Genomic DNA, 12,829 nt, shown 5'->3' with positions numbered 1-12,829 from the left:
AGGCTGTGATAACAGGCCTGGAGTGACAGTTTAGTGGTTAAGAGCACTTACTGATCTTACAGAGGACCAGGGTTCTGTTGCCAGCACCCACAGAAGGGTGCTATCCTTTATTCCTTAACTCCAGTTCCAGGTATCCAGAGCCCTCCTTCTGGCCTCTGTGGACACTAGACATCCACAAGGTACATATGCATACATACAGGGAAAAATGTGTCCATGTATGTATGTATGTATGTATGTATGTATGTATGTATGTGTGTATGTATGATGTATTATGTATGTATTATGTATGCCATGGGTAATGGACTTAGGAGGGTGCTAATGTCTTCTTCCTGTCCAGACAGTCCTTGTTCCTTTGCTTTCTCTAAGCTAATGAAGGGAAAGAATTATTAGATTTTGTTTCCTAGAGAGCATTCCTGCCTGAACTATACCCATTTTGCTTATTTTTCCCTTGCTTCCCCCTCCCACGGCACAGACCTCTTTGTTCCATGCCTCCTTTGAGGACACACTCTTGGGCCTTCTATCATAGCCCTGAAACAGAGATTTAGGGAAGGAAGTTCCACATCTGGCCTAAGCTTGGGACCTCAAGTATGTCGCCGACCCTCTCTGGACAGTCCAGCTGAGTCATTTTCTTCCTCTTGTCTCCTTTCATTGATCAATTTCCACACCACCAGGAACCCTCCCCCAATCCAGAATGTCACTCCAAGTGCTTGCTGGCATGCAGGTGTCTGCCTGCAGACCACACTCCTGAGATGCTACAGGCAATTTGGGAACTATATTTTTATAATCACCACAGATGGGAGGCCAAATTGAAATGAGATTTGCTTGAAACTGCTGCTTTGAGCATTTTAGGCCTGTCCCTTCATCCGTCACTGCAGTCAGCTTTTCCGATGGCCGCCTCAAATAGCGCATGGTCTTCCTGATCTCTCTCTGATTGTCTCTGAAAAAAGCTTGGGATCGATGCTGACTAACCCCTCTCCTCCCTGCACCCCGCAGTCCTCACGCTAGACCATGCGGAGCTGTAGCAATTCCATAAGATCTATGATCTGACCTCTGTGCACAGCCATGGACAGGCTGGCTTTTCCATCGTGTGCTGCTGGCCTGGAACAGCCTCTGTTACCGTCCCACTGTGGCTGGCAGTATCCTGTCTAAGCTGTTGGCTCTGCACGCTCATTTGCATGTACCATCTTTTAATCCCCACTGCAGTGCTCTTCCTGCCCCTCTGTTTTTCTGCTTCCCTTCACTAGAAGCTGTCTGTCTTCAGGCACCGTCCCTAGGATAAGCTCCATTTCCAGCATGAACAAGTCTGCCCCAACCTTTTTAGAGCATTGTCCTTGGGGCAGAGACTCAGGTACACTGGGTATTGGACTATGAGGCAGGCCAAGGTGCTGGTTTAGGCAAGGGCTGGGGTGATAGGGAGGGCTGAGGTGCAGGTGTGTTAGGAACTGGGGTCCAGGAGTTTCATGGAGAAAATCAGATGTGGTGACTCTGGTATCTGGATTGAACCCAGAAGGACTGAGACAGGCTAAGTCCCAAACTGCCCCGGGAACCCCAGCATTGTAACAGATGGACGGGACCTGGAAGAACTCTTCTGGGCATCTCGAGGAACCAGACTGCCAGGCTCTCTTCCATATAGCTGAGTGTATGGCAATAACTTAGTCTACTCCCTTGTGCCTCAGTTTCTCTATCTGTCAACTGGATGATTATAACACTGCCCTCCTCACAGGGTTAGTTAAGTGGATTACAACAAATGAAATTCTTAGAAGTGGGCCTTGCCCCTAGTAGCATTTAATTCAGTTATTTTGTTGAAAAAGTACTCACTAGGTCACTTTGTGCCCAAAGGATTTGGGCCCAAGAGTATGTTGTAGACTCTGTAGAGCTTTTGAGGCAGCCATGGAACAGTTCTCCACCCAGGGGAGGTTTGGCTCAATGTGGTAGTCTCCTTATAGCTGACTCAATGTGTTTACTTATAATGGAACATCTCTGTGTGTGCATGCATGTGCGTGTGTGTGCATGTGCGTGCACATGCGTGCATGTGCACATGAGTGCAGGTGTCTTGAGAAGCCAGAAGAGGGATCTAGATTCCCTGGATGTAAAGTTACGGGCATTTGTGAGATGCGCAATGTGAGTGGTAGTAAGTTAACCACTAAGCAGTCTTTTTAGACTGGAATTGGTGTTTTTCGCAGGAAGATTTCTTTCTCCCCTGTAGTGCAATGTTATCCACTTCTTTAAACGGAGAAGGGCAGCTTACCTTAACTAGCCCCTAAGAAAAGCCATGGCTCTGTTCTGTTGAGCATAGGACTTAACAACAGCATACTTGACTTCCTCACCCAAAGGACTTCCAATTCTAGTCCTGCTAAAGGGTCTGCAACACCTGAGCCACTCTGGTAGCCTGGGTGTCTTGTACATGCTAGATTATCCCTGCCATTCACTGCCAAGACTGAGCACACCTGTCTAGAATAGGCAGACTTCCTCTGCCAGGCTGCAAGAGTAGATCAAGGAGATGCTAAGGAGGGAGAGCTGACAGGAAACAGTGACTGTCCCTGAGGGGAAGTGGAAAACTGTGGGATGGAGCCGGACATAAGAGACCTAAACGCCCTCCAGATCCATCGTGGGGGCCTGTGCATGTGGTGTTAAGTCAGTGTAAGGAATTAAAGGGCCCTGGCCCTTGCGCCACTTGGAGGCAGCTCCAAAGCATACTGGAAGCTCCCAAAGTTCCTGTAGGATCATCTGGGTCTTTGTTGGCTATGCAGTACCACACCCTTCATAACTCCACAGATGTGGACCCTGACAAACACCACGCACACCCATTGTCATTTCAGAGGTGCTTCTGGAAGAATCTGGCCAACAGTAGTGCCTGTGTGCCATTCTAGTCACTGACTAGAAATATCAGACAGAGAAGCCCTGTCCTGTGACCTCTGCCCTGACCTCCAGAACTCTGAAAAACATGTGAATGTTGGGAATTTCCCAACTCCCTCCCCCGGATGGGTCTGTAATTCCACCCTAGCTACAAGCATCAGGAAAATAGAACAGGTAAGGAAAGACGCTTGACTGAGGGCATCATAATAAGGTCAAGGCCCTAAGTTTTCTTCTGCATCCTGAGGTTGTCCCACTAGAGCGCATGGTTCTTCACCCTGATAGATTCTATCTGATCCAACAGCCTTTCTTGTGTTCCCACTTGCCTCACTATTCCTGGCCTTCCCATCACCACAGACATCATTTCTGTTTTCCTCCTTGTCAGTTCGTGCTTTAGAGAAAATCTTATCTACTATTCACTCTTGGCTCGCAAATATTAACAAATTTATCTGCCTTGTCTTATTTATCCAAGTTGACTGTCTGCTACTACCAGAGTTTCTGATTCTTAAGAGATAATCATACATGGTATAAACATTGGATGGCTAGAACTTGCAGCATGTTGCTTATTTTAGTTTTAGCTCTGAAGTAGACTGGGAAACTTGCTAGTCTTGCATGATATGGCATGTTGTATCCAAGTCACACTGCCGGGACCTCCTTTTGACTGGCAAACCATCCCCAATTTAGAAGAGGGGTCACATCACAAGTCTCCTCAGCAGGAGGACCAGAATCTGGGTGTGAGTTGACAACAGTGGACTTTTCCACCTCATCTCAGTTACTGTCACAGCTCAGGAAGTTACTTCCCTTGCTCTAAGGCAGTGTTGGCAGGTGCATACATCAAACAAAGGTTGGAAAAGTGGTCTCCATAGAGACAGAGACACCCAGAGAACCCAGCTCTGTCTCCTTTCATGCTGGTGTGCTGAGGTGCCTGTCAAACCCACTGTAGTCATTTTACTGCTCTCTCCAGAGCCTGGGGCCCATTGGAATCTTCACAGGAGAGTGTGACATTGTGAGGCCATCAGACATCAGAGGAGGGCTTTATGCCACAGAGCCATCTGTCATTTTTCTTTTACTTTATTTTGTTTTTCTTCTCTGCAGGTGTATATGCCTATATTGTGAATATAAATGTTCATGTCTGTGTGGGAGCGTATGTGTGTGCAGGTGCACACACGCGTATGTGACAGTATGTGTGGATGCTCAAGGTTGGCGTTGAGAGTTTTCTCTATTGCTTTTCCACCTTATTCATTGAGGCAGTCTCTCTAGCAAGTCCAGAGCTTACCAATAAGGCTAGTTCCCCTAACCAGCTTGCTTTGGGGAGTCCTTATTTCAGCTTTCTGAGGCTTGAATTAATAGGGGACTCACTTTACCGACAGCATTTATGGGAGTTCTGGAGATCTGAACGGTTCTCTTGCTTATATGGAAAGTGCTTTAACCATTGAGCCACATCCCCAGCCCTCTCTGTCTTTCATGATTGAGAAACAAAAATTGACTATGACCTTATCACAAAGGATCATTTGCAGGGGCTGAATATTATATTTTTCTGATAAAATGGGCTATGGTAGGTCAATTTTGCCTTCTAAAATAAAACAACAATAACACATATGTTTATGTATAACTGTTTATTATTTAGATATGTGCAGTTAACTCATTTAATATTTATTAAAGGTATCAAAAGAGGTGTGTATAGTCCTTTCAAACAATATTTAAATTAAAGCACTTATACTTTTTTTAAAAGTTAAAAACCATGTTTGCTTTATTTCTTGTATTTATAAATGTACTGGTTAAGACAATAAAAGATAGATGGATAGAAATACAGATAAACAAATAGATAAATAGAAAGGTGATAGATATAGAGATCATAAAGTTTAAAAGATAGATGGACAGTTCAGTTGTACAATGCTTGCTCAACATAAACAAAGCCTTGTTTGACCTCCATTACTGTATTAACTGGATGTGGTGGTGCACACCTGTAATCCCATCATTAGGAAGCTGGAAGCAGGAGTATCAGAAGGTTGGGGTTATCCTCTGCTACAAAATGAATTTTAGGCCAGTCTGGAAAACATTGTTGGGGTTCCCCGAATTGAGGAGGGGTCCCCAAGCTGGATTCATCACCCCAAGAATCAAGAGTCCACACACCAATTGATGCAACATGCAAGAGGCTTTAATTAGGCATCTGCAGATGGGCCTCTCGGTCAGCTTTTAGACCAATTGGCCCCGAGGTTCCGTTACAATCAACTTTTAAAGACAAAAACCACAAGCCTTTGGGAGGGGTCCCTATCTTGTGACCGGGGGTACGTGACTACTGACCAGGAGAAGTAGGTATCTTCCTGTTGTAAATTCCTCAGACCTTGGTATGAGTTAATCATCTCTCCCTAAGTAAATGGTGGTTATCATCTCCTTGTTTCCCACGAATCTTGTTTGCCCATCTCTGACGCCCTGGTCGGTTCGTCACAGGTGGTCAGCAGCCCGGAATTGGCCTTTTGTGGGTTTACAGCCCTTCTGCAATTAAGGTTGCTAAACCATACGTCCCATTCTGTGGTCTTTCAACATAAGACCATCTCAAAAACAAAAAAAATTCCTTAGCTGGCCTGGGGAGATAGGTCAGAATATTTGCTTCACAAGCGTGAAGGCCCGAGTTCAGATTGCCTGCATCCATGTAAGAAGCCTGGTGTGGCCACATACTCACCTGTAACTCCAGATCAGTAGACAAGAGGGTCTCTGGAGCTTGCTGGCCTCCAACCTAGCCTTGGCCTTAGTGAGAGACTCCATATTAAGGAAATAAAAGAGAAGAGCAAAGAGAAGGACCCCTGATAGCTTTCTCTGGTGCTGTGGCACACACACACACACACACACACACACACACACACACACACACACACACACACAGTCTTTTTGACAATTTCCACAGAAAGGCAACAGCTTATGTCCATGCAATCTTATTTTGGAAGCTCAGCTGTTTTTAGAAAGGAAACATAAATAGAAAAATGCAACTTCAGTAATAATAAATAAAACAAAACTCCAAGGGCAAATAGCTAAGACTGGTCAAGTGGTCTTCAAACTGGGATTATTGCATGTATCTTTCCCTCCCCATTTTCTTGATCAGATCACCTATATCCTGCTAATTTTCCTCCCTTGTGCTCCCCAACCACCCTACCCCAGTGATGGTCCCTTTGTACGTCCCTGCTTTCTGCAACTACTCCAGGATATGTATACACATCTAGAGATTGGAGCTAAGAACCTCCAACGAGAGAGAACATGTGACATTTGTCTTTCTGGGTCCAGGTTACTTCACTCAGTCTGATCTTTGCAACTTCCATCCATTTACCTGAAAAGTTTGTGATTTCATTTTTATTTATACAGCTGAATAGTATCTGATAGTGTATGTGTACTACATTTTCATTCGCTATTCGCCAGTTGTAGGTCATTTAAGTTATCTCTATTTCCTAAATATTGTGAGTAGAGCAGCAATGAACATGACTAAGCAGGTGTCTGTGGAGTAGGATGTCTGCAGCTCTGGGCTTTAAGTGCCCATGGCCCAGCATTCAGAAGCTAATGATCCGACTCTGAGTGCAGGCTCTTGGGTCCTTTGGCTCTTAGTATCACAGTTCCTTGGCTGTCAGAGCTAGTAACCCGTCACTTTCTGGGACTTCCCTAGCAGCTAGGTCTCATAGCTCTTCCCAGATGTCCACTTTCCACAGTCAGCTCTCCACCCTCTCTCTGTTTCTCAGCCCTTCCTCAGTCCCCCATGGTCTCAACTCCCTGCATTTCCTGCATTTCCCTTTATGAAAGGCCTTAGCCACCTCCTAGCCAGCTAGGTGTATTGGAACTGGAAGCCCAGGAAGTCATCTGTTTCTTGTGTTCCCAGCTCAAGCCATTCTACCTGTGCTAAAGAGCAGGGGCTGGGAAGTGCTTACATGAGAGTCTATGGGGGTCTAGGCACATCAAGGGTGTGTGTGCACAGGCAGGAGATATTCTGGGTGGCAGGGTGGGCATCCTTGGAGGGGGAGCCCGCGACAGTCATCTGTTTCCTGTGTAAGTGCATTCTCCCCAAACAAACTTCACCTCACCTGTACTGAGTCTTGTGAACCTTGATTCCCACGCAAGACTGAACGCAGCACCAAGAGCCCCGCAGCTGGTGCAGTGTGTGGTGGATCTGACTGGAATATCCTTTTTCCTTGTGCCTTTAAAACATAGCCTTGTCAACCTTTGGAACTAAGAAAATGTGGTGGAAAGACGTCTTTGAAATGTTAGAGAGGCAGTGAAGAGGTAGGACCCTTCCCCGTGTGGCCTCCTGATGCGGGGTGCCTCATCTCTACACTGTGGTGCTCTTCCCTTTCCAAGATGGGGCTGTTGAAGATCTGAAATGACTGCAAATAGGTGTCATAGTGTCTGCTTCAGGGAATAATTACAAGGAAAAAATGTGCTTGTTCAATATTTTTCTCTAAATCTCACCAGAACAGAGGGGTTCTTGACACTGTTCTAAGGGGTCACTGACAAAATAACCATCACCACCTCCACCACCGCCACTGCCTGCATTGCCACTGTCACTATCGCCACTGTCACCCCCACCTCCTCCTCCTCCTCCTCTTTCACCACCTCCTCTTCCTTCTCCTCCATTACCTCCTCCCCTCTTTCTCCTCCTCCTCCTCCCCCACCTCCTCCTCCATCACTACCACCACCACCTCCTCCTCCTCCTCCTTCACCACCTCCTCTTCCTCCTCCTCCTCCTCCACCCCCACCTCTTCCTCCTCCTCCTCCATCACCACCACCATTTCCTCCACCGTTACCACCCCACCCCCACCCCCTCTACCACTTTCACCACTATCTACTTGGGTATTTCTAGACTCAGTGTTATCAAGCCTCACCAGTCTAGCCTTCTGCCTTGATTTCTTTGTGTTACACTCTGTCTATCATCTTGAACGCCCTGTCCAGCTCTGGGAGTAAAGCTGTGTTTGCTTTACTTGTTGACACTGGATGAGGCTCTGATGTGATGGATGCACACTTCAGAATCATCTGTTTCTAAAGAGTCTTCCTTCTGCTCTCTGGGCCATGCTGCAGCAATGACCCCCCCCCCTTCCAGGTTCTGTACTGTCACTGGTCAGGCCTGCACTTGTCCTCATCTCTGACCCTTGTGACCATCACCTACAACTTCCTGGCAGGATTCTCATGGCTGTGCCTGTTTCAGCGGGTAGGGTTTCCTCTTACTTCCCAATAGTGGGTGTAAGCAAGAACCCCACTGTCTCATTCTCTTGCTGCTCCCTTCCTGCCCGCTAGGAAGTGCCTGTGAATCCCTGAGCTATGAACTAATGAATTGATTTTGTTCAGTAGCGTGGGATTTTGTACAACAAAGTATTAATGGAGGTCTCTGCTGCCCCCAGTGCCTTCATGTCAAGGAAAAATTGAAGAAGACCAGAGCCTGCTGCGAAGCCAGCTGGTGATTTAATTTCACCTAATTTTTCTACCTCTGGGGAAATTGCCAAATTAACGAGAAGCCAGACCTCCGAGCCATTCTCTGATGCAAAGTGAGAGCAGTGGGACTAAGCCACCATGTCCTCTGATGCAGGTCACCTGGGGGTCCTGAGGTAGCCATAACCATCCTGCCTGCTGCTGGGACACAGGATCTAGGACTCATGGTGAGAATTCAGCTTCAAGTCATGGTTGAGAGCAAGTTTGCTCTCAGGTCTCCCCTCTGGAAACTTCCATAGCATTCCACCGCTGTTTCTGGTAAGGAACTGCTTTTTCTTGACCCGTGAATCTAAACAACCTACTGGTTTCTGCAAGCCTAAACATAGCAAGGACAGGTACAGCTGACACAGTGACAGGTTCTGGAGACTGGGCAGGTCACTTCTCACCAGGCCTTCGCTGGTTCTTCTCAGCCCTGGGACATCTCAGGGTACATGCAGCTTTCTGGTTCGATTAATCTTTATTTTATTTGTTTTTTCAGAGCACCCTGTAGCTTTGAGCATTAAACAGTCTTACAACTTTTATGGATCCTGCCACCACAGACATTCTGGCAATGAAAATACTTTAGGAAAAAAAAAACTGCTACAGCCTCTCTCTGTGTTTTGAGGGATGGTAGCAAAGGGATTCTTTTTTTTTTTATTGAATTGTTAGGTGAGCACAAAAGATACTGTTTCATCATGGCATCTTTATACATGTGTCATTATAATTTGTTCTCACTCAGCACTCAGTTTCCCCTTCCACTTCCCTGGGACTCTTCACAGCCCACTGGCTTTCCTCCCCCAGTTAGTCCACCTCTGCTGTCGTGTGCGTGTGCATGTGCATGTGTGTGTGTGTGTGTGTGTGTGTGTGTGTGTGTGAGAGAGAGAGAGAGAGAGAGAGTTGGGCATGTGAGTGTGTAAGTGCAAATGCTTGTGGAAGTCAGAGCAGATGTCTGTGGTGCTGTGTCTTCCTCATTTGCTTTCTATCTTATTGCCGTAAGAGGGGTCTCTCCCTGAACCGGAAATTCATTGTCTTGGGCGGGCTGGTCAGTGAATTCTTGGAATCTGCCCTGTCTGTGCACCCCACCCCTTAATGGAGATACAGGCAGGTGTAGCCATGCCTGGGCTGTGTGTGGGTGCTGAAGATTCAAACTCAGGTCCTCATGTTTGCAGATCCAGCTTACCCACCAAACCCTCTCCTTACCCCCACCGCCTGCTTTCTTACTGGCTGTGTTCCATATTGCTTGCTGCTTCTCTCAGAGATTGCCTCCTCTACACTCCTCAACAACAGGTTTGTGAAACCTCACCACTAAGAGCCAGAGTCATAGATGTCAGCAGGCTGCCTCTTGGATGAGGAGTTTTTCTTTCTCTGTCTCTCCTCCTAGCTCCCAGCACAGTCGTCCCTCAGAGGGTTAGTTCCAGAACTGCCTGAAGAGATCAAAGGTCAAGAATGATCAAATACAAGAGGTAGAATATTTACACATGACACATACATATCTTCCTGAACTTCTTGTTTACTTGGTATTTTCAAGATTGGCCTTGAATTCTTGCTACTGCTGTTCCAGCCTCCCGGGGACTGGAATTGCAGGCATGCACCACAGTACTGAGCTGTGCTCCTGTGTGCTTAAACCATATCTAGATGACTTACAATGCCTAACACAATGCAAATGATATGTTAGCAGTTGTCATAATTACTCTTTGGAGAAGTTTGCACATGCTCAGTACAATTTTCTTTAAGATAGAATTCTCAGTGCATCGTTGGTAACATCCGTGGATGTGGGATCAGTGGGTATGAAGTGCTGGTTCTCTTCCCTGTGTTCTGAACTAGGCAGCAATGCCAAATGCATGGAGGGTTGGTGGCTAAAGTTCACCCCAAAATGTGGCCATCGTAGGCCACCTATGATATCTCAAGATACTGGTTTATATTGGAATCCTCAAGATCCTGGACTCCTTACCTGGAGGGGAGTTGGCCCTGGCAGGCTGCCAGCCCTATTAGCAGCTTCTATTATCATGCAATGCTCTGATTTCCCCAAACAAGGACACAGCTCTGCCCCAGGGACCTCTTGACTCATTCATAAATTCTTTCAGGGCTCTTCCAATTGAAGGTTAGAAGCAAGATTCTGCTCAAAAGAAAGTGAACAAAGATGCCGCATTATAAAATCTTCTACCTAAATAGGGATTCAAATTTTTTTCTGTGTGCTAATCACGAATCAGAGTTAGATTTCTTTACTTGACAATCTCAGAAAATTTTGAACATTAGTGTGTCCTGGGAAGCTCTTGAGATAAAAGTCTAGCCTATAGTCTTTCCCAACTTAATTTGCTTGGAACAGTTTAGTTTCTAAGACTGAATTACCATCTCCCCCAAACAGTGTTCAATGGAACACATTTAGGAAAATGTTTTTCTATCATAAGATTTATCACACTGTATTGGAATGATTCATTCACATGTCTGCCTCCCCCATTGGGCTGATTTCCTGAAGAGCAAGAAATGCATCTTGTTCTTATTTTCTCCAGCACTTAGAATAGTGCTTCCTAGTGTTGGTCCCCTCCTCAGATGTTGTTAAGGTCACCAACAGCTTCCATCTCTCTTCTTCTCTTAAGAAATTCCTGGCATCATTATTCTCTGTTGAGTCATTCTCTCTGACCTATTAGCTAAACATTGAAACACCCAGAGCTCCTGGGGTGGACAGTTCCTATACTGCAGTTACACTCTATTTCAGGCAATGTTAAGTAGATCCGCTGCATCCAACACTGTATAAGCTAATTGGCAGCAATGTCTGTGCTTCTATATGTGCCTATTCTCTTGAATGGAGACTCAAGTTGCCTATTCGAGCTCCCCATTTAGATGCTGTGCCTAGTAACTCCAGAACAAAACATAGGTTTTCTCAGTAAACCTGCTCATTGTCCAGTTAACACATCACACCTGCTAGCAGCTCACATCCAAATTCTAGCATGTCTCTTCACTTTCCCTTTCTATCCATTGGCATCTTGTTCTGGTGCTAGGTCTGGTGCAGAGTAGATGGTCAACACCTAGGTGATAGTTAACTTGCTCTGGCCGCTGGGTTATTAGCAAGTGTGTTCAGAGCTCCAGTCCTGAGTGTGTTCAGAAGATGTGGTTTGCATCTTGTAACTGGTGTCAGTTCCTGGATTAGTTGATTTTCTGTTGTGATAAGATTCCATGACCAAAAGCAAAGCAACTCCAGGCTTACAGGTGCAGAAGGACAGAGTCTATAATGGCAGGGAAGGCATGGCATGGCGGCAGGAGGGGGAAGCTGGCTTCTCACATTTTTTTAAAAATCTCACACAACAAATGTTTTATTTTATATAACTAGGAAACAAAAATCAAAAAAGGGCTATACACGGGATAAAACTACTTACATAATACTACCCATGTTACTAGGTGTATTTTAAAAGACAATTAAATGTTTTTTACTATGTTCTTTTATTTATTTATTTTTTCTTTTACTTTAATTTTAAATAGCTTGCTTCACATGTCAATCCCAGTTCCCTCTTCCTCCCCTCCTCCTTCACCCCCCACTCTCCCCCCAACTTCCCACACTGTCCCCACTTCCTTCCACATAGGGATATCCAGAGTCTGTCATTTTGTTCGGGACAGGGTCTAGGCACTCCCCTAAGAGTCCAGGCTGAGAGAGCATCCCTGTTTGTGTTATGGACACACAAAGTCCATTTGTATGCCAGGGATAAACACTGATCCACTGCCCAGGGCCCAATAGGTTGCCCAGGCCTCCTCACTGACTCTCACACTCAGTGGGTCTGGATCAGTCCCATGCTGGCCTCCCAGCTGTCGGTCTGGGGTCCAATAGCTCCCCCTTGTTCAGGTCAGCTGTTTCTGATGGTTTCGCCAGTCCATTCTTTGCCCATTTGCTCATCGCTCCTCTCTCTCTGTCACTGGGTTCCATGAGTTCAGTTCAAGGTTTAACTGTGGGTGTTTGCCTCTGCTTTTATCAGTCACTGGCTGAAGGTTTTAGGATGGCATATAAGGTAGACATCAAGTTTGTTATCAGGAATAGGCTTTTAAGGGAGTCTCTTCACTATTGCTTAGCTTGCCAGTTGGTGTCATCCCTTTAGATCACTAGAGGTCTCGCTGGTGCCAGATATGTCTTCAAACCTATGACTCCCTCTATTATGGTATTTCTCATCATGTTCTCCCCCTATTCTATGCCCCACTCAACCTTCCTGTTCCCCCATGACCTACTCTCTCCTCCTCTTCTCCCCCTCTCTTCTTCCCAGCTCCCATTCTCCCCCCCACCCCCTGCCATGTTCCCAATCTGTTCAGGAGATCTTCCCTCATTCCTCTTCTCTGGGGTACCATGTATATTTCTCTTAGGTTCTTTCCTGTTTCCCAGACTCTCTGTCAGTGGAATTGCAGACTGGCACTAACCTGATCCATGTCTAAAATCCATATATAAATGAATACATACCATGTTTGTCTTTTTGTGACTGTGTTACCTCACACAGGATGATTTCTTCTAGTACCATCCATTTGCCTGCGAATTTCAAGATTCCATTGTTTTTTT

Source organism: Mesocricetus auratus, unplaced genomic scaffold (assembly GCF_017639785.1).
Source record: "Mesocricetus auratus isolate SY011 unplaced genomic scaffold, BCM_Maur_2.0 Super-Scaffold_4256, whole genome shotgun sequence".
Taxonomy (NCBI): domain Eukaryota; kingdom Metazoa; phylum Chordata; class Mammalia; order Rodentia; family Cricetidae; genus Mesocricetus; species Mesocricetus auratus.
This window is presented reverse-complemented; position numbering follows the sequence as displayed.